The 21864-nt window shown below is 46.5% G+C and overlaps 1 long non-coding RNA gene across 1 annotated transcript in view; it reads left to right on the top strand.

The window, feature by feature from the left end:
• The first annotated feature begins 4506 nt into the window (after window positions 1-4506).
• The window catches only part of LOC140393237 (uncharacterized), a 246488-nt gene continuing 229130 nt past the window's right edge, over window positions 4507-21864 (top strand). Inside the window, exon 1 of the long non-coding RNA XR_011935550.1 lies at window positions 4507-6525. This is a non-coding gene — a long non-coding RNA (uncharacterized lncRNA). The remainder of the gene's footprint in view (window positions 6526-21864) is intronic.

Genomic DNA, 21864 nt, shown 5'->3' with positions numbered 1-21864 from the left:
CTCTACCTCAACCAGCGCACGGGACCCTGCCAGACGCGACTCCGGATACGTAAACAGCACCCTGGTCCCCGCCAGCACCCTGGACCCCGCCAGACGCAACCACCTAGCCTCCACAAGGGCTGACGTCTCCCATCGGATCCCAGGATCATCCAGCAGCAGCCGCCACCCGAGGAAGCAGGGGAAACGCGGTGGTCTGCAGGTTAGACTGAAGCAACGCGGTTTCAAGATCCCTCTCCCCAGCATACTCGTGGCAAACGTCCAAGCGATCGAAAACAAGCTGGATGAACTTAACGTCAGACTTACCTCTCAGAGGGAAGTAAGAGACTGCTGTGTGCTCTGTTTCACAGAGTCATGGCTCACCCCCGCCTCACCGGACTGTACCATACAACCTGAAGGCTTCTCAATTCACCGGGCGGACCGTACGGCATCATCAGGCAAAGCGAAGGGCGAAGGGGTGTGCCTCCTCATCAACTCCTCCTGGTGCTTGGATGTGACGACCCTGGCGACCTACTGCTCCCCAGACCTGGAATACCTGACCATGAAGTGCTGCCCATATTATCTTCCACGTGAGTTAACTTCAGCCATTATCAAAGCGGTCTACATCCCACCCCAGGCAGAAGTGAGGAAGGCGCTGGACGAACTATGCACAGTTATAAACAACTACAAAACACAACACCCGGAGGCCTTGTTCATCGTAGCCAGAGACTTCAACAAAGCCAACCTCAAGAGTGTACTGCCAAAATTCCACCAGCACATCTCCTGTCCCACCAGGGGCGACAACACTCTTGACCACTGTTACTCAAAAATCAAGGGCGCCTATCGTTCCATCTCCCAACCGCACTTTGGGAAATCAAGCCATAAGACGGTGCTCCTTCTCGCGGCATACAAGCAGAAATTCAAGCGGGAGAATCCAGCTAAGAAGGTGTGCAGTGCTGGTCCGAGGAGACAGAAGAGCTCTTACGCGACTGCTTAGAGGCAGTGGACTGGTCCATATTTAAGAACTCAGCGACCAACTTAAATGAGTATGCCACTACCGTCACAGACTTCATCAGCAAATGTGTGGACGACTGCGTGCCAAAGAAAGCAGTACGTACGTTCCCCAACCGGAAACCATGGCTCAATTGCGAGATTGGCTCCCCACTGAAGGACAGATCTGAGGCGTTCAAGACAGACGACCCTGACCTATACAAGAAATCCAGGTAATACCTCCGCAAAGCCATCCGAGATGCCAAGAGAGAATATCAAACCAAGCTAGAGTCACAGACAGACTCTCGGCGGTTGTGGCAAGGACTAAACAACATAACGGGCTACAAAGCGAAGTCGAACAGTATCTCTGGCAGCAGCGCACCCCTCCCCGATGAACTCAATGCATTCTATGCTCGGTTCGAGCAGGTAACCAACAATCCGCTGTCGAGTGCCCCAGCAGCCCATAATTCACCCTTACCCACCATCACAGCTTCCAAAGTCAGATCGGCCTTCCTGAAAGTGAACCCTCGGAAGGCAACGGGCCCGGTCGGGATCCTTGGTCGTGCACTCAGAGCCTGCGTGGACCAGCTGGCAGAGGTATTCGTGGACATCTTTAACCTGTCCCTACTCCACTCCGAGGTCCCCACCTGCTTCAAGAAGATCACCATCATACACGGTACCAAAGAAGAACCAGGCAACGTGTCTCAACGACTACCGTCCGGTGGCCCTGACTTCAGTCGTAATGAAGTGCTACGAGAGGTTGATGATGAAGCGCATCTCCTCCATACTCCCAGAACGCCTTGATCCACTGCAATTCGCATACCGTTGCAACTGGTCCACATCAGACGTCATTTCCCTGGCCCTACACTCATCCCTAGAGCATCTCGAAAACAAGGACTCCCAAATCAGACTCCTATTTATTGACTGCAGCTCTGCCTTCAACACCATAATCCCAGCCAAGCTCATATCAAAGCTCCAAAATCTAGTACTTGGCTCCCCACTCTGCAACTGGATCCTCGATTTTCTGACCAACAGACCACAATCAGTAAGAATGAACAACAATACCTCCTCCACAATAGTCCTCAACACCGGGGCCCCACAAGGCTGCATACTTAACCCCCTACTCTACTCCCTGTACACACACAACAGCGTGGCAAAACCTGGTTCCAACTCCATCTACAAGTTTGCTGACGATACGACCATAGTGGGCCGGATCTCGAATAACGATGAGTCAGGGTACAGGAGGGAGATAGAGAACCTAGTGGAGTGGTGCAACGACAACAATCTCTCCCTCAATGCCAGCAAAACCAAAGAGCTGGTCATTGACTTCAGGAAGCAAAGTACTGTACACACCCCTGTCAGCATCAACGGGGCTGAGGTGGAGATGGTTAGCAGTTTCAAATTCCTAGGGGTGCACATCTCTAAAAATCTGTCCTGGTCCACCCACGTCGACTCTACCACCAAGAAAACATAACAGCGCCTATACCTCCTCAGGAAACTAAGGAAATGCGGCATGTCCACATTAACCCTTGCCAACTTTTACAGATGCACCATAGAAAGCATCCTATTGGGCTGCATCACAGCCTGGTATGGCAACTGCTCGGCCCAGGACCGCAAGAAACTTCAGAGAGTCATGAATACCGCCCAGTCCATCACACAAACCTGCCTCCCATCCATTGACTCCATCTACAGCTCCCGCTGCCTGGGGAAAGCGTGCAGCATAATCAAAGATCCCTCCCACCCGACTTACTCACTCTTCCAACTTCTTCCATCGGGCAGGAGACACAGAAGTCTGAGACCATGCATGAACAGACTCAAAAACAGGAATAGTGCCAGAAGACTGGAGGATAGCAAATGTTGTCCCCTTGTTCAAGAAGGGGAGTAGAGCCAACCCCGGTGACTATAGACCAGTGAGCCTTACTTCTGTTGTGGGCAAAATCTTGGAAAGGTTTATCAGAGATAGGATGTATAATCATCTGGAAAGGAATAATTTGATTAGAGATAGTCAACATGATTTTGTGAAGGGTAGGTTGTGCCTCACAAACCTGATTGAGTTTTTTGAGAAGGTGACCAAACAGGTGGATGAGGGTAAAGCAGTTGATGTGGTCTATATGGATTTCAGTAAAACGTTTAATAAGGTTCCCCACGGTAGGCTACTGCAGAAAATACGGAGGCATGGGATTCAGGGTGATTTAGCAGTTTGGATCAGAAATTAGCTAGCTGGAAGAATACAAAGGGTGGTGGTTGATGGGAAATGTTCAGACTGGAGTCCAGTTCCTAGTGGTGTACCACAAGGATCTGTTTTGGGGCCACTGCTGTTTGTCATTTTTATAAATGACCTGGAGGAGGGCGTAGAAGGATGGGTGAGTAAACTTGCAGATGACACGAAAGTCGGTGGAGTTGTGGACAGTGCGGAAGGATTGTACAAGTTACAGAGGGACATAGATAAGCTGCAGCGCTGGGCTGAGAGGAGGCAAATGGAATTTAATGCAGAAAAGTGTGCGGTGATTCATTTTGGAAGGAATAACAGGAAGACAGAGTACTGGGCTAATGGTAAGATTCTTGGCAGTGTGGATGAGCAGAGAGATCTCGGTGTCCATGTACATAGATCCCTGAAAGTTGCCACCCAGGTTGAGAAGGTTGTTAAGATGGCGTACGGTATGTTAGCTTTTATTGGTAGAGGGATTGAGTTTCGGAGCCATGAGGTCATGTTGCAGCTGTACAAAACTCTGGTGTGGCCGCATTTGGAGTATTGCGTGCAGTTCTGGTCGCCGCATTATGGGAAGGATGTGGAAGCATTGGAAAGGATGCAGAGGAGATTTACCAGAATATTGCCTCATATGGAGGGAAGATCTTATGAGGAAAGGCTGAGGGACTTGTGGCTGTTTTCGTTAGAGAGAAGAAGGCTAAGAGGTGACTTAATTGAGGCATACAAGATGATCAGAGGATTGGATAGGGGGGACAGTGAGGGGACATAGCTTTAAATTGAGGGGAGATAGATTTAAGACAGATGTCAGAGGTAGGTTCTTTACTCAGAGAGTAGTAAGGGCATGGAATGCCCTGCCTGCAACAGTAGTGGACTCGCCAACACTAAGGGCATTCAAATGGTCATTGGATTGACATACGGACGATAAGGGAATAGTGTAGATGGGCTTTAGAGTGGTTTCACAGGTCGGCGCAACATCGAGGGCCGAAGGGCCTGTACTGCGCTGTAATGTTCTAAGTTCTATGTTCTATGTTCTTCCCCACTGTCACCAGACTCCTAAATGACCCTCTTATGGACTGACCTCAATAACACTGCACCCTGTATGCTTCGTCCGATGCCAGTGCTTATGTAGTTACATTGTATATGTTGTGTTGCCCTATTATGTATTTTCTTTTATTCCCTTTTCTTCCCGTGTACTTAATGATCTGTTGAGCTGTTCGCAGAAAATTACTTTTCACTGTACCTCGGTACACATGACAATAAACAAATCCAATCCAATTCAATGTTCACAGCATGTTTTAAAAAGGTTAACTTGAGTTCATAGAATAAACATTGTTTTGCTTTTTAAAAAATACTTTTCCATTTCTGCTGTACCACACCTGTAGAGTGGGCCGTGTGCTCCCCATACCACAATCTATTAAAAGTTGTGGGTCAGGTGAACTCCATGATACACTTTGGGGTTCTCTGAACCCTGGCCCATAACTATTCGAATTACCCAAAGGTTTACGTTCTGAAGACATCCTGATGGACACAACAGAGAACATCACAGTACCTCGTGGCACTTCAGGCAGGCCAGCAATGCGCAGGTTCTGCCTTCTCGACCTGTTTTCTTGATTTTCCACCTTTGCATTCAGTGTCTTGCAAAGGTCTCCAAAGAGCCCCACCTCCACCTCCAAAGCCACCACCCGATCGCTGTGGTCCGACATCACACTCGCCATCTCTCGGATCTGCCACCCCTGTGCCTCCAAACACATTTCGACCCTTTCCATCGAGCCCTTCAGGGGTGCCATAGTCCCTTCGATGGTTCTCAATCTGTGCTCCTGCATCTCTTTCCTTTGTTGATGGAATTTTTCCCTGATGAAAGCCATCAGCTGTTCCATTTGGGGCTTTCCAACCTGTACTGGCCCTTCCCCCTCCGCCATCTTTCCAATCACTACTGCGCACAGGTACCTTCCAACCCCTTGGTCAGGTCTTTCACCTTCTTTTGCCGGGTTTGGTAACAAGCAGACATGTGACACCCGGGAGGGAACTTCTCCTCCAACCTTCAGCTACACTTTTCCATCGAAGTTTCTCCCGTTTTCAAGTAAAAAGAGCTCTTTTCTATGCCTTCGAGCAGGAGCTGCCATATGTGCGACCACACACCATGGCCGCCACCGGATGTTTTGAGGTGTTCGAAATCATGGAGGGTTTTTCTAGAGTAAATAGGGAGAAATTGACAGAGCGATGGGGAACCAGATAATTATAGCTTCAAGGTAATTAGCAGAAGAAATTAGATGAGATGAAGGGGTTGTTAGCAGCTGGAAAGCACTGCCTGGAAGGATGTTGGAAGCAGATTCAACAAATACGTTCAAAAGGAAATTAGATTAATACTTGAAGATGAAGCAGTCGTAGGTTTTGGGGTAAAGAGCAAAGGCGTGGGATGAACTGGATAGCTCTTTCAAAATGCCAGCACAGGCATGATGAAATGAATGGCCTGCTTCTGTACTGTATCATTCTATGATTCTATTGCAATAAAACAACTTGTATTCATACGTGCCTCAGGCATTTCACACAGGCATTGGTTTGACACCAAGCCACGTGGCATGAATAAAGGCTTTCATTCTGTTCCATTTGTCAAAAGGAGGCAAACTTAATGATTTCTTGATTGGACATTGTACCAAGGTGTCTTCAGTTCAAATAACTGTGGAACAATTGAAGTTTGCAGCACAAAAAGATGATACTTAATCTTTGTACCTTAGCTTCATTTGTAGCGGCGCCAACTATGCTGGAAAGGAGTACGAGTTCTTATTAACCCCTCTGATTACTTCAGTTGGATTTCTTGCCATGGATGTGGAGAAATCGCCATTTGAAGATGGTGCAATTTACCACTTTTTCTGATGTGCACACAAGTGATTCCCCCCTTATCGATGATACGCAGAATTTTCTTCTAGGATCAAGTTTTTCAAATGCCTCATCTATATATAGTCACACTCTATAAATGTGTTAAGTTTCCTACGTACATCATTCACTTCTTCTCAAGGCATCACTATTCTGCCATGCCTCCAGACACCTCGATTGAATTTTCCTGTGATAAAGCTCCCTGTCACATGGTCGTGAAAGCAGCTGTTCACATCTGCCAAAGGATGGGGCTTCTTCAGCTCGGGAAACAGCAGATTCCATACCGATACCTGCAACATCACTGATCAACTCTGAGGGATGCTGCTTTTGACCTGATTTTCTGTAGACAGTGCCACACGAGAGATCTACAAGTACAGTTGAAATGTTGGCATACAGAGAGAAAAATTAATTGCACTGAAGTGGTGCGGGATGGAGGTGGGAACGTTGGACTAACCTTTAACCAAGCACAACTGAAGGTAATGCAGTAAAACAAAACTAGGAATCTTTTATTCTAAAAATAGAAAGTTTCTGGAGACATAATCACCGTCAGAAATAGCTGAACAATAAGCTTTAGTATATGGTTCATGCGGTCTTGTGTTTAAAATTATTTTCATCATAATGTTTTATTTGGCAGGTGAACTATTTATTCAGTTGCAATTATATAACCTGATGTACTTTCACCATTTTTCTTTTGTGTTGCATTTATATTGTAGATTAGTCAAAAAGGATATTTGTACTGACAATAATTGAGTCACTGTACAAGGCCTCTGTGCATCGATTGGGGCGATTCTCACACAAATCCTTGACAAAAATAAAATGAAATTGTGTCCCTCTGATTGTTCGTTTGTGCAGGTGAGCCATCCAGATTGCAACAGAGTGAGAGAGTTAGTCTCAGCATTCCTGGGCTAAGGAGGATTCCTAGTCACTCCATTAACAGAATAGCAAAGTGTTGTGCAATAATATTACAAAGTGTCACTTCATAGAATCTTATAGTGCAGTACAGAAGGGCCATTCAGCCCATCACACAACTGCACTGTCACTGTCAAAGAGCTAGTCCCAATCCCCAATAACCTGCTTTTTCCCTACATTCGTGCAATTTTCTCTTGCTCAAATATTTATCCAATTTCCTTTCGAGGGTTACAGTTTTATCGAATCTTTACTATTCCAGGCTATAAGTTTCTACTATAATTTACGTGGCCAGCTCTTTACTTGGGCCTCATTATTGGTGACCATTACCTTCGTAACTCTGGCAATCGTGTTCCATTTTGTCACGGGAAGCCAAAGAATTCCAGCTTTGTGGCATGAATTCCTTCATAGTCTTAAGAAAAGCATAAAGAAATTAGGTGCAACATTCGCAATGGCAAGTATATGAATGTTTTCCACTCAGTTTCCATGGTGATGTAATTCTGCATGCATTCACCATATGATAAATTATGTGTGATTGCTAAGTATTTTGAAGTGAAACATGACACTTGATTAGCAATAGGACGGTACAAAACAGAAGAATTCGAGTTTAGTATTGCGCCCTAGACTACTGAGTCCAAACATGTATCCATTTTTATCTGAGGAAGGAATAAATACAATTATATTTAGAGGCCTTTTGCTCAGATATGTATTTTCATAATCACTCTGAAAATACCGTTTAATGAAAGGATTATAAGCTTTTGTGGAGAGGCTGATGGCACAGTTCTGAACTGCACAGATGGTGAGAACTGCATTGGTGCAGTGTCTGGCAGGTAGCAAATGTTTCTTTGTTTCGGTACACATTATTGGAGTTGCAAAACATATTTTCTTTTTGCCAAATCCAGTGTACCAACAAGCAGCTGATTGAGAAGCTCCTTAAAATTGAAAGCATTTAACTTGCAAAGCCTGGGGCGGCACGGCGGCACAGTGGTTAGCACTGCTGCCTCATGGCGCCGAGGACCCGGGTTCGATCCCGGCCCCGGGTCACTGTCCGTGTGGAGTTTGCACATTCTCTCCGTGGTCTCACCCCCACAACCCCAAAGAGGTGGATTGGCCATGCTAAGTACCCCTTAATTGGAAAAAGAATTGGGTCCTTAAAATTTTTTACAAAGTTTTTAAAAATAATTTGCAAAAGCTTTTCCTTGTACGAATAATCTACCTTACTGATCTGAGCAGAGGTACTGACAACCAGTATTCAGGTAACCATTCTAACAGATAGTTAGCAATGCTCCTGTGCAAACAGGAAATTAATTGCTGTTTTTTACAGCTTTCCATTGGGCTCAATGTCCACCTTCTGACCTTTATACTTCTATGAAATGTTCTGGAAACAGTTTACTACACTGTTGTACACTTTCAGAACTGAACACATCGAAAATACATTTCCATGTTGCCATGGTGTCACAAACGTGTGAATTAGGAGCAGAAGTAGGCCATTCGGCCCCTCGAACCTGCTCTGCTATTCAATAAGATTGTGCCCGATCTGATGGTCACCTCAACGCCATATTCCAACCGGCCCCAATAACCTTTCACCCCCTTGTTAATCAAGAGTCTGCCTAGCTTAGCTTAAAAACATTCAAGGATCCTCCTTCCACTGCCTTTTGAGGGCAAGAATTCCAGATGCTCTGAAAGAAAGAAATTCTCCTCATCTCTGACTTAAATGAGCCCCCCCTTATTTTTAAACAGTGAACCCATAATTCTAGATTCTCTGACAAGAGTAAAGATATGTTCCGCATCCACCCTGTCAATACCCCTCAGGATCTTAATTGGCATTGCAATTGTAGCCCACAAGACATAAGAAACATGGGTGTGTCCAATACTAAATTACATAATTTCATATTTAAGCAGAACCGATATTATAATGTTAGGATTCAGTCAGTGATCTATAACTTTCAACAATTCAAATATTGGGTTTTTAACAGTGGGAATTCTGAATCTCTTAAGCCAATGTTATTAAATAATTCTGTTTATTTTGTATTACAACCATAACAGATTAAACCAATTATAAATAGATTGAAACAAGAGTATTAATATATCGCCATGGAAAATACAGAAATATGTAAGGACAGGGGGAGCTATAAAATATGTTTGAAATATTGAAATTATTAGAAATTGGAAGCTGATGTTGCCGGGAACTCTAGGGTTAGAATCATGGATCAAAACAAATGAGTGGAGAGATTTTACATCGAATTGGCACATCACAAACAGCAGCAGCAAAGGTGTCAAGGATCATTTCCATTTTTCCCAAAAGCTTTCTCAGAAAGAATATTGGAAGAGGAAGGTGGAATTGTGAACTGGGTCGGCAGTAGCTGAGCAGAGATTTGCCTGAAGGTTTCAACGAGCACTCTCCTGGACCTCTGTGAAACACCTTGGAATGCACTGCTACCTTAAAAGTGCTTTATAAATGCAGATGGCTATTCTCAAACAGACGCAACCGCACAATAAATACTTAATACTCATTGATTGAGCCAACACAAGAAAGGGCAGTGTCATGATATTCAAACATACATCATAACACATACATAATGATAGACAGACCAACAGACCAATTAGCACACATAACACAACAGCCAATCACAGACAAGAGCAGACACAGTATAAGACAAGAAACATGGCACCTCCTGGCCAGTCCATCTGGAGACAGCACAGGGCCAGGACCTCATTAGCAAGACACTCACACAGTCACCACGTGCTGAGTATCAAGTCAGATGTGTAAATAGTTAGTTGGAATAAAACTGCGTTGTACCAATCGCAACCGTGTTGGTCCGTCTGTACCTCAGAGCACCCAACACCTCATGGTACCAGTGAGTGAATCGAAACCTACCGGCAAATCTGCCATCCTGAGCCATGGACACCCGCAACAAACCGCAGCCGTTGCAAGTCGCTGGGAACCTGGGCACAAATTGGAAGCTCTTCAAGCAGCGATTCGAACTGTTCATGCAAGCCAATGAAAAACAGGGCGCCTCGGACGAAACAAAGATTGCCATGCTCCTCACTACCGCAGGTCAGCACGCCATCGATGTATACAACGCCTTGGTGTTCGCGGAAGGCGAGAACAAATCTCAGTATGACACGGTCCCCCTCAAGCTCGACAAGCACTTCAACGTTGAGGTCAATGAAAGCTTTGAGAGGTATGTCTTTCAGCAGCGCCTGCAAAGTAAGGATGAGCTCTTTCAGTCCTTCCTGATGCACCTCCGCATACTCGCGCAGTCCTGCAGTTACGACACCACCTCAGAGTCCATGATCCGGGACCAGATCGTTTTTGGCGTTGCCTCCAGAGATATTAGTTACTGTAATGTAGAGATAGGCCAGTCTCATTCTGGTGAGTTCACAGACAAAGGATTTCAGACCGCATGGCAAAGCAAGGAGGACGTGTGTCCACCAAAGGAGGAGAAAAGGATGCTGGGTAATAGGGGCCAGAGGAAGGGATTGGAAGTGAGCCAATCAGAATGTATGACCAGGTCAGGAGGGGTATAGGATGACCTATGGGAATCGTGTATGTGAAACTTGATACCATTTGAATTGATTTGCAGAGATCCCTTTGTCTCTTTGTTCATTCGCTTTCCGGGGTGTAGGAGACTGGATGTGTCTTATGCCTCTGAGATGAATCAGGCTTGCAAGCCAAATAAAATAACTAATGCTGTACCTGCAAATCCATCTCGACTTTTATTGAGGCCAGACTGACGGGTAAAGAAATTTGGGATTTGTCATTTGGTGCCGAAAACCCGGGATTTCTCAAGACGGTTCTGACCAACTGCGAAATCAGAATTAGACTGATTATGAACAGGGAGAGTGGGAAGAAGGGACCCACAATGTATAGCTGTAAAATCACCACGCATTGCTTTTTCCCCTCTTCTTATCGTCTGATTAGTCTGGTCACTCGCGGTTGGTACGGAAAGATCGTCTCGACGAAATCAAAGGTCAGCCTGGGGATTAGCAAATTAAACTGATGAGATATCATAATTGATAGTCAGTTTTGGGTTAATTGTGTTGTTGATGACTGATGTGACTTCAGCAGATGAGGGTTCAGTTAAATAAGTGTTTTTAAATCTGAAGATTGTTCAACTCCATGTGTGAGTTCTGATTCGGCTTGGGCTAGGTTATGGGTTGATGTGACATCTAAAACAGATGGTTCAACTCCATGTGTGAGTTCTGATTCGGCTTGGGTTAGGTTATGGGTTGATGTGACATCTAAACCAGATGGTTCAAATCCATGTGTGAGTGTTTTAAATCTATAGTTGATTAAGCTAAAATTGTACCCTTGGACTGTGGTGGCGAAGGGCGCAGTTCTGAGGACTAGTTGAGATTGTGGGGAATTGCTTGGATAAATTTCAAGACAAGAACATCCATAGAGCTGGATGCTGCATATTGGTTGAAGCAGAAGTCTCTCAAAGGGTTAACAGCAGCAGCCAAAGTTAAAGACGACAGACAGTGCTTCTCACTCAGGCCTTGAGATAACAGCAGCAGCCTGTAGTGTAATCGGATACCTTTCCTTTGAGTCAGTGAACTCCAGCAAAGTTACGTTTTGAATTAATTAAAGGAAACCAGTGGGTTTCTCCACCTGTTTGATAAAAGTTATTATTTTCGAAAGCAATTGATTGAAATTGCCAGAATCTTAAGTTTTATTTACTTGAAATAATGTTTATCTCATTTTATTTGTGAATTAATAGAAACTTAAAGAAGATCACTGACACCATTTTAAAAAGTGTAAATCTGGAGATGATAGTTGACTTTGCTCCGGTATACATCACCTCCCTCATTGATAGCAGTCAACATTTTTGAGAATGTAAGAAAAACTTGTTAAAAGAAAAATTATTAAGATAAAGAATTAATTAAGTTGTAAATGTTATACAAGTTTGTGTTAAGCAAATCGTAAATTTAGTTCTGAGTTGAGATCAGAGCTAAGCTTGCAAGTTGCAGTAATTCAATTTGAATTTTCAAACATTTTTAAGTTTTAAAAGAACTCTGTTAGAACCTTTTCAATCGTTTTGCCAAGGAAAAAATTTTTTTTTTTTAAATTGCCATTGGTTATAAATAAGCAAATAAAAAATATATATATAATAAACACAAAAAGAAAGAGCCAAAGTATGAAAGCTAAAGAATTAATTGGATTATGGAGACAATATTGTCAAGAGGAAAGAGATAAGATCATGTTATCAAGTTGGCAGGACAATGCCCTTAAAATGGGAATTCCAATTAGTGAACAGGGTAAAAAAAAAACATTACAGGTCTTGAAAAGGGAATGTGCATTCAAAAAAAAAAAAAACGCAAGTAGAGACAGGAAAGGCTCGGGTCAAACAAAAGATGGGCTACGTAGTTCAATAGCTGGCCTTGAATTGACAGAAAATTATCAATTTGATAATTTAAAAATGTCAGTAAAAGTTCCGACTGCACCTGTAGCATTGTCTGCACTAATTCCAGAACCACCAGAGTATAATAATTTATATCCAGTCACTGCTCCCCAGATTCCAATCATGCCAGTAACTCCAGCCCATTTGGTTGATAGTGTGGGTCCCGATTTACCATCTTCACGATCAAGGGGAAGAGGAGCTTTGTTCCGCAAGCCCAGTTAGCTCTAGGACCAGATCTCGGACAGCGAGAGAAGGGCTTGATCCTAACCAGAAACAATTAAGCATACCACCTAAATCCCTCCAGACCAAGGGGAAACCGCAAATTTCGAGAACAAAGGGAGATGCAACAAATGATTTTGAAGAGAAAGAACTCCCTCTAGTGACAGGGAGGGACGTCGAAGTCTTGGAAGAACCAGAGGAAATAGCTAGAGTGCCCCATGGTGAGACTCGGAGACAGTTGCCGATTAGGAAGATACCAATCACCTGAATTATGCTAGCCACGCCGCACTTCAGCAAGCCCATGCGTTAGACTACGATAGAGGGACACAAATCCTGAATGCGTTGAATAGCACATTTCAAAAGCCCATAAATATTTCTGCTATCTTAGACCTAAAACCTAAGAAGATTGAAGAGCCAGAGGAATTTCTGGAATGTTTTAATGAAATCTACCGTGGGCAGTCAGGCGACTTGCCATATCAAAATGGTTAGAATTCCCCTCAATATTGTGCTATGTTAATGCATTGCCTACCACCTTCCGTGGCTACTGCTGTGAAATGTAATAACATGAATTGGACAGAGAGCGACCCTTCCCAGATGGCAAGGGCAGTCAGATTTTATTGGAAGGAGGGTGTAGGCCAGGAAGGAGGCTCAGTTACAAAGATTAAGACTGAGTATGTAATGAAAAAGGATGATCTGCGACCCCAACAAGCGACAGAAACAGTAGCTTACCAGCTGGAGCCCCAATATTGTGACTTTGGGTGAGTGGATCAGCGAGGGGGAGGATATCAAACCCACCCAAAGGGACCCTCAGCTCCTTTTTATGGCCCACCGTATGCATCAACAGCTTTACAACCACCGCCCCCTCTGAGGGGCCATTGGTCTACTGGGAGACGAGGACAGGGCAGATATAGAGGGAGCAATGCATGTTATAATTGCGGCCGTGCAGATCACTGGCAACAGGAATGCCCCTTTAAAAGACAGGCAGCAGAAGGAGATTATCCGACCCAAAGGAGGGGGTACCCACCAAGGGGAAGACAGACGAGATACACTGACTTCTCCCAGGCAAACCCTTTCCCAACACAGGATTGACTAGCTAATTTAGTCATAAGGACTCTCCAATCGGACAGGGAACCTATTATCTCTCTGCAGATAGGAGATCAACATCACTCATTTGTAATCGACACTGGAGCAGCCATGTCTTCTGTGCAATCAGAACTTCGACTACCATTATCCGACCACACGCAGCAATTGGCGGGGTTCCAAGGACAGGTGAGTGAGTATCCTATTTCTGAACCTGTGACAGTCACTTACGAGAATAAGTCTGCAGATCATCAGTTTGTAGTGACTACTGGATTGGACTGTAATTTGTTGGCCCGAGATTTTCTGTGTATTTTCCAGCTACAGCTAGAGTACGGAGACAAAGGGGTAACGGTCCAATCATGGAGGATGAGACAACAGTGCTATATTTCTATCACCCCCAGTGGTGGACGTTAGACATTGAACATTCACTGCATCACGTTACCCTGGCCTATGACAGAACCGTACAAAACAGGGAGTTGGAGGACAAATACCGGCCATTAATTGGGACCGAATGGCCAGTCAAAGTTACAGCCACAGTCACGGGAAAAGAAGGTACAGCCGATTTTGTTACAATACCACCACATTTATGGCCACAGTCAGCTTCGGTAAGCCCTCATATTACACGTCAGGTCCACGACCAGTACCATGCCAGGGATTTGGGGCCTATGGTAAGGAGGGCAGTGGATCATTCAAATCCAACAGAGTACGTACTTCAAGTCACGCCAGACGGCACTGCCATAAAATATTTTGAGGTCCCTGAAACGATTAACACTCGACTGCAGCCTCGTCTATGGACAAATTAATCTGAGAGCTGTTGCAACAGGGTATTTTGGTCCCTTGCCAATCAGAATGTAACACCCCCATACTTGCTGTGCCTAAACGAGCCAAGCCAGACCAGTACCGATTAGTACAGGATTTACGTTCAATCAATGCCATCGCATAGCCGTTACATGCTCTCACTCTCCAACAGGATATTACGGTGTATAGCTTCCACTCGGTCATCGCACTACTGAGGCAACTGCAGACTCAGCAGCTTACCGCAGCTCGTCAGAATAGGTATGAGATATACCTTTTGAACAATCCACGTCTGACATTTAAACACTGTACCACTATCAATCCAGCCTGTTTTCTTAGTGGTCCCCCTGTCCATGAAGATGCACCTGGCCACGACTGTTTAGCCTTGATTCAGGAAACTACCACAATAAGGGACGATTTGAGTGACATTTCGTCAGAACAACCTGACATGATTATGTGTGGTCAAATATCCCACCGGGGTTTAGTTAATGACCTACTGCAGGCCCTCCTTATGCCCGCGCAGATTTTCGTCATTAAATGCGCTGCCCACACAAATGGTAAGACCTCAGTTGACGTTGGTAATGAACAAGCAGATTGTGCAGCGCGGAGAGCCGCGCAAATTCAGCAAGAGATGGTGCCTAAAATGTTAAGTCAGACTAAACGATCTACTATAAATATGTCTGCTTCTGACAAGTCAATGCCAACCATCCAAGACGTCATAAGGTTACAGGAGGACGCTCCTGAGAGTGATAAACAAATGTGGAAACGGTTAGGTTGTACATATGATTCTGTTTCCTCTTTATGGACCACGCCTGCACATCAGACTTGTATGTCTGATGTACTGGCTTTATGGGTCATCGAATGTGTACACTTTGCAACTCATTGTGGGGCTCGGGGGACTAGTGATTTGTTGCTGGACACTTGGTGGCACCCTAAAATGCAGGGGTTGGCCCAGAGTATCAGTAATCGGTGTTTGATTTGTCAGCAATATAACACCGGAAAAGGTATCCCTTGTGGGATGGGGCAAACCCCGTTGCCCAGTGGTCCCTTTAAGACGCTACAAATGGATTACATTGAGTTGGAAAGGTGTCAATGTTATAAATATGTTTTGGTCATTGTGGATGGGTTCAGCAGATGGGTTGAGGCGTATCCGACTACCGATAATAAAGCTGCTACTGTGGTTAAAGTTCTGATGCGGGAAATCATTCCCCGGTACAGTATACCAGCTCAGTTGAGTTCTGATAACGGGCCTCATTTTCTTGGACAGATTAACCTGCCTCCCTTCCCCAGTGCTATTTTACAGGTGTGGAGCATGATGGGGTGGCTACGCACCGTCTGTGTGATATTTGGCCTCACCTCGCTTGGAGTGTTATTGGCGACGGACATGGAAAAGGGAAATATTATCTACATTTGTAACCCCAACCAAGCTACAAGGACATTTCAGTATGCAAAGGTGATGTTCTTCGCTGCCCCCATATACGAGGACATGGTATCGACTCATGGAAGGTCGTCAAAGTTAAGGAGAATGCAGGAGTCATGAAGCAATTGCACTGGTCCCGGCGATGGGAAGGGAACATTATATCGACATTGCCTTGTTTTTGGAGTACATGTAAATTTGATTTTGGATGTGTTAAGATTGGTGCGATAAAGGTAACATCAGACCGTCAGGAGAGCGTAGGAAGAGGCTGTGAGAGAGAGAGAGGGACTAGAGAGAGGACGGGGCGTGTGAGAAGGGAAGTACAGCTAGAACGTAGGTTATCGGGAGATACATTTAATTTAGTTAAAGGCCAAACTGAGGAAAACCTGGGTAGTATGAATCACTTCTACCAGATTTACCACCGCTTGTATGGCCACGGACGGGTTGTCTGCTACCCGAACCCCGCAGCGGTGTCTAGGTTATTTTCTGTTTCACCGCTTTGGGGCACTCCCCAAACGGTGGTTCATTGGACGGAATGCAGGATCCTGGCGCTTGGGGTAACTGGGGATTTGGAGGTTGGAAGGACTGGTTGATAAATATGGCCATGTATTTAGTGGTGGCTATCGGCTGCATCTTTGTGGGCCTAGCCATCCTTAAATGTGTGATGGGTAGAAAGCGGGGTGCACTGGAACAGATCAACGCCCCTAAAATCTTAGCTGTCAAAATCCATGAGGGTGCAGCAGATGAAGGGGGGCTACGCCAGGAATTGGAAATGCAGCGACGGATCTTTTTAGATGAGGGACCGTAGCTATGGATTGGATAGTTCGGTTATCATGGAATGATAAAAGGAGGGAATGACGAATGTGATATAAAATAGTTACTTTAGAGATATTAGTTACTGTAATGTAGAGATAGGCCAGTCTCATTCACAGACAAAGGATTTCAGACCGCATGGCAAAGCAAGGAGGAGGTGTGTCCACCAAAGGAGGAGAAAAGGATGCTGGGTAATAGGGGCCAGAGGAAGGGATTGGAAGTGAGCCAATCAGAATGTATGACCAGGTCAGGAGGGGTATAGGATGACCTATGGGAATCGTGTATGTGAAACTTGATACCATTTGAATTGATTTGCAGAGATCCCTTTGTCTCTTTGTTCATTCGCTTTCCGGGGTGTAGGAGACTGGATGTGTCTTATGCCTCTGAGATGAATCAGGCTTGCAAGCCAAATAAAATAACTAATGCTGTACCTGCAAATCCATCTCGACTTTTATTGAGGCCAGACTGACGGGTAAAGAAAGCCCAGGAACACTGCCATATACCTACCGAATTCGCCTCAAACCGGACGCCATCCCGGTCGTTCACGCACCTCGCAGGGTTCCTGCGCCACTTAAAGACCGCCTCAAGCAGCAGCTGCAGGATCTCCAGGACCAAGGGGTCCTATCCAGGGTCACGGAGCCCACGCCATGGGTCAGCTCCATGGTGTGTGTCAAGAAGCCCTCTGGCGAGCTCCGCATCTGTATAGACCCCAAAGACCTCAATAATAATATTATGAGGGAACATTATCCCATACCCAAACGGGAGGAGATCACCAGTGAAATGGCCCAGGCGAAGATATTCACAAAACTGGATGCCTCTAAAGGATTTTGGCAGATCCAACTGGACCCGTCCAGCCGAAAGCTATGTACCTTCAACACCCCTTTCGGCAGATTCTGCTACAACCGGATGCCATTTGGCATCATCTCGGCATCCGAGGTCTTCCATAGAATCATGGAGCAGATGATGGAAGGCATCGAAGGGGTGCGCGTATATGTGGACGATGTCATCATCTGGTCCACCACACCGCAGGAGCACATACATTGTCTCCAACGCGTTTTTGCCCGCATACGGGAAAACGGCCTGCGCCTCAACCGAGCCAAGTGCTCCTTTGGCCAGACCGAGTTGAAGTTCCTAGGGGACCATATCTCCCAGTCAGGGGTCCGTCCGGATGCAGACAAGGTGAGTGCCATCACAGCCATGCCGCAGCCGGCCGACAAGAAGGCTGTCCTACGCTTCCTAGGCATGGTCAACTTCCTAGGGAGGTTCATTCCCAACCTTGCCTCCCACACGACGACTCTGCGCCACCTCGTCAGAAAATCCACAGAGTTCCAGTGGCAACACACACACCAGCTGGAATGGGAGGAGCTCAAACGCAAACTCACTACGGCACCAGTGTTGGCGTTTTTTGACACGTCTCGTGCCACCAAAATCTCAACTGATGCCGGCCAATCCGGCATTGGAGCAGTGCTCCTGCAGCGGGATGACACGGCGTCATGGGCCCCAGTGGCCTATGCATCGCGGGCCATGACCCCCACAGAGCAGCGCTACGCGCAAATCGAAAAAGAATGCCTGGGCTTGATAACCGGTTTAGACAAGTTCCACGATTACGTCTATGGTCTTCCACGGTTCACGGTCGAAACTGACCACCGCCCCCTGGTCAGCATAATAAACAAGGACCTGAACGAGATGACCCCTCGCCTCCAGCGCATCCTACTTAAACTCAGGAGGTACGACTTCCAACTGGTCTACACTCCAGGGAAGGACCTCATCGTGGCAGTTGCCCTATCCAGAGCAGTGAGCACGCCGCCAGATGCGGAGGGGTTCGTATGTCAGGTCGAGGCACAGGTGGCTTTGACAGCGGCAAATCTGCCGGCTGACGACTCCAGTCTGGCCCGTATCCGCCGAGAGACTGCAGCCGACCCCCTTCTGCAGCGAGTGATGCGCCACATGACGGTAGGATGGCTCAAAGGGCAGTGCCCGCAGTTCTACAATGTACGAGACGACCTAGCCATCATTGATGGTGTCCTTCTGAAGCTGGACCGGATTGTGATTCCGCACAGCATGCGCCAGCTGGTTCTCGATCAACTACACAAAGGCCACTTGGGGGTCGAGAAGTGCAGACGGAGGGCCCGAGAGGCGGTATACTGGCCGGGCATCAGTGACAATATTGCCAACATGGTGCTCAACTGTCCCACCTGCCAAAGGTTTCAGCCGGCGCAACCTCCTGAGACGCTTCTGCCCCATGAGCTGGTGACGTCCCCCTGGGCGAAGGTGGGTGTCGACCTATTTCACGTGCTCGGCATGGACTATGTCATCATAGTTGACTACTTCTCAAACTACCCAGAAGTCATACGCCTGCACGATTTGACGTTGTCTGCTGTCATCAGGGCCTGCAAAGACACCTTTGCTCGCCACGGCATTCCGATGACTGTCATGTCGGACAATGGGGCCCTGTTTTGCCAGCCATGAATGGTCATCCTTTGCTGCTTCGTATGGCTTCACACACGTGACGTCCAGCCCTCTGCATCCCCAGTCCAATGGAAAGGCGGAGAAGGGCGTTCACATTGCCAGGCGGCTCATGTGGGTAGCACGGTAGCATGGTGGTTGGCACAATTGCTTCACAGCTCCAGGGTCCCAGGTTCGATTCCCGGCTTGGGTCACTGTCTGTGCGGAGTCTGCACGTTCTCCCCGTGTGTGCGTGGGTTTCCTCCGGGTGCTCCGATTTCCTCCCACAATCCAAAGATGTGCGGGTTAGGTGGATTGGCCATGCTAAATTGCCCTTAGTGTCCAAAATTGCCCTTAGTGTTGGGTGGGGTTACTGGGTTATGGGGATAGGGTGGAGGTGTGGTCTTGGGTAGGGTGCTCTTTCAAAAGAGCCGGTGCAGACTCGATGGGCCGAATGGCCTCCTTCTGCACTGTAAATTCTATGTAAATTCTATGATCTGCAAGGCTGCCGCTGCCGGGTCGGACTTCTGCCTCGCCCTGCTGGCTTATCGCTCGGCCCCACTATCCACTGGTCTCTCACCAGCACAGCTGCTGATGGGTCGCGCCCTCAGAACCACTGTGCCTTCCATCCTGGCACCAACAATAGACCATGCTCCGGTACTGCATAGGAGATGCAACTGCAGCGCGATCACCAGAAGAGATCGTACGACATACGGGCAACTGATCTTCCCTCCCTGGCCCCTGGAGACGACGTCCGCATCCACCTACCAGACGGTGGCTGGTCAGCACCTGCCGAAGTTCTCCGACGCGTGGCTCCCCGCTCGTTCCTGGTACGCATGCCGGATGGATCCATGTGTAGGCGCAATCGCCGAGCCCTTCGCTTACTTCCACGCTCGCAACGGGACCCTACACGGACGCCGTGTCCTCCACTGGTTCCTGATAGCGACTTCGTGGAGCTGCCATATACCATGCCCCTTCTGTCGCCGCCCGTGGCCAGGCTCACACCTCAGCCGGTGGTTCTCGACCCACCCTTGAGGCGGTCAACCCGAATTCGTCGCCCACCTACTAGACTGGACTTATGAGACTGTTCACACGTCAAACTTTAGCAACTACTGTTTTGTAACATGTCACTGTTTTATCGTTCCAGCCCTCGTTAGATCGGTCCAAATTTCAATGTTGTTCTTCTTTTGTTATGGTACAACCTCGTTTGCATGTCACACCTGACATCGCCCCTTGTATATAGTTAAGCCCCATGTACATGATGTAAATATTACACACACACACCTTTAGCTGCACTCAGGACACATTTATATTTATAACCACGTAGGCACATAATCTTGTAAAAAGGGGGGATGTCATGATATTCAAACATACATCATAACACATACATAATGATAGACAGACCAACAGACCAATTAGCACACATAACACGACAGCCAATCACAGACAAGAGCAGACACAGTATAAGACAAGAAACACGACACCTCCTGGCCAGTCCATCTGGATACAGCACAGGGCCAGGACCTCATTAGCAAGACACTCACACCGTCACCACGTGCTGAGTACCAAGTCAGATGTGTAAATAGTTAGTTGGAATAAAACTGCGTTGTACCAATCGCAACCGTGTTGGTTTGTCTGTACCTCAGAGCACCCAACACCCCAGGCAGTAACATTCCTGTCTGTATCATTTATATTGTTCAGAGAAGTACAAATCTTAGGTCAAGCTAACTTTACACTACAGCTTCACACAATGAAGAAAATAAAAGATACTGCAGTTGCTCGATCTGGAGAAAATGTTTACATTTCATCAGAAGACCATAAGTCATAAGAACAGAATTAGGCCGCTCAGCCCATCGAGTCTGCTCTGCCATTCAATCATGGCTGATATTTTTCTCATCCCAATTTTCCTGCTTTCTCCCCCATAGCCCCTGATCCCCTTATTAATCAAGAACCTATCTATCTCTGTCTTAAAGACACTCAGTGGTTTGACCTCCACAGCCTTCTGTGGCAAAGGGTTCCACAGATTCACCACCCTCTGGCTGAAGAAATTCCTCCTCATCTCTGTTTTAAAGGATCATCCCTTCAGTCTGAGGCTGTGTCCTCAGGTTCTAGTTTCTCCTACTAGTGGGAATATCTTCTCCACGTCCACTCTATCCAGGCCACGCAGTATCCTGCAAGTTTCAATACGATCCCCCCTCATCCTTCTAAACTCCAATGAGTACTGACCCAGAGTCCTCAACTGCTCCTCATATGACAAGCTCTTCATTTCAGGGATCATTCCCTTTCCAAGGCAGCACATCCAAAACTGCTCACAATACTCCAAATGTTGTCTGACCAGAGCCATATACAGCCTCAGAAGTACATCCCTGCTCTAGCCCTCTCGACATGAATGCTAATATTGCATTTGCCTTCCTAACTGCTGACTGAACCGGCACGTTAACCTGAAGAGAATCTTGAACAAGGACTCCTAAATCCCTTTGTACTTCAGACTTTAGTGAAAACTGATGAGTCCGAGGCGAGAGGATAAAGAGAAGCTAGCCAATCTGTACAATAATCTTCAGACCCCAGCCGGGTCAGAGGTGTCGGTTTCAAACCTGGCCGACTTTTATATCAAAAGCTATCAGAGTGTCCATGTGCTCCCCGCATATCACTGTATTTAATGGTCAATACAGTATTATGCGGGGAGCACATGTTCAGCTGCTTTCTTATGCAATTCTCTCCATGCGATGTCAATT

The sequence above is a fragment of the Scyliorhinus torazame genome, chromosome 16, assembly GCF_047496885.1.
Source record: "Scyliorhinus torazame isolate Kashiwa2021f chromosome 16, sScyTor2.1, whole genome shotgun sequence".
Taxonomy (NCBI): domain Eukaryota; kingdom Metazoa; phylum Chordata; class Chondrichthyes; order Carcharhiniformes; family Scyliorhinidae; genus Scyliorhinus; species Scyliorhinus torazame.
This window is presented reverse-complemented; position numbering and strand designations above follow the sequence as displayed.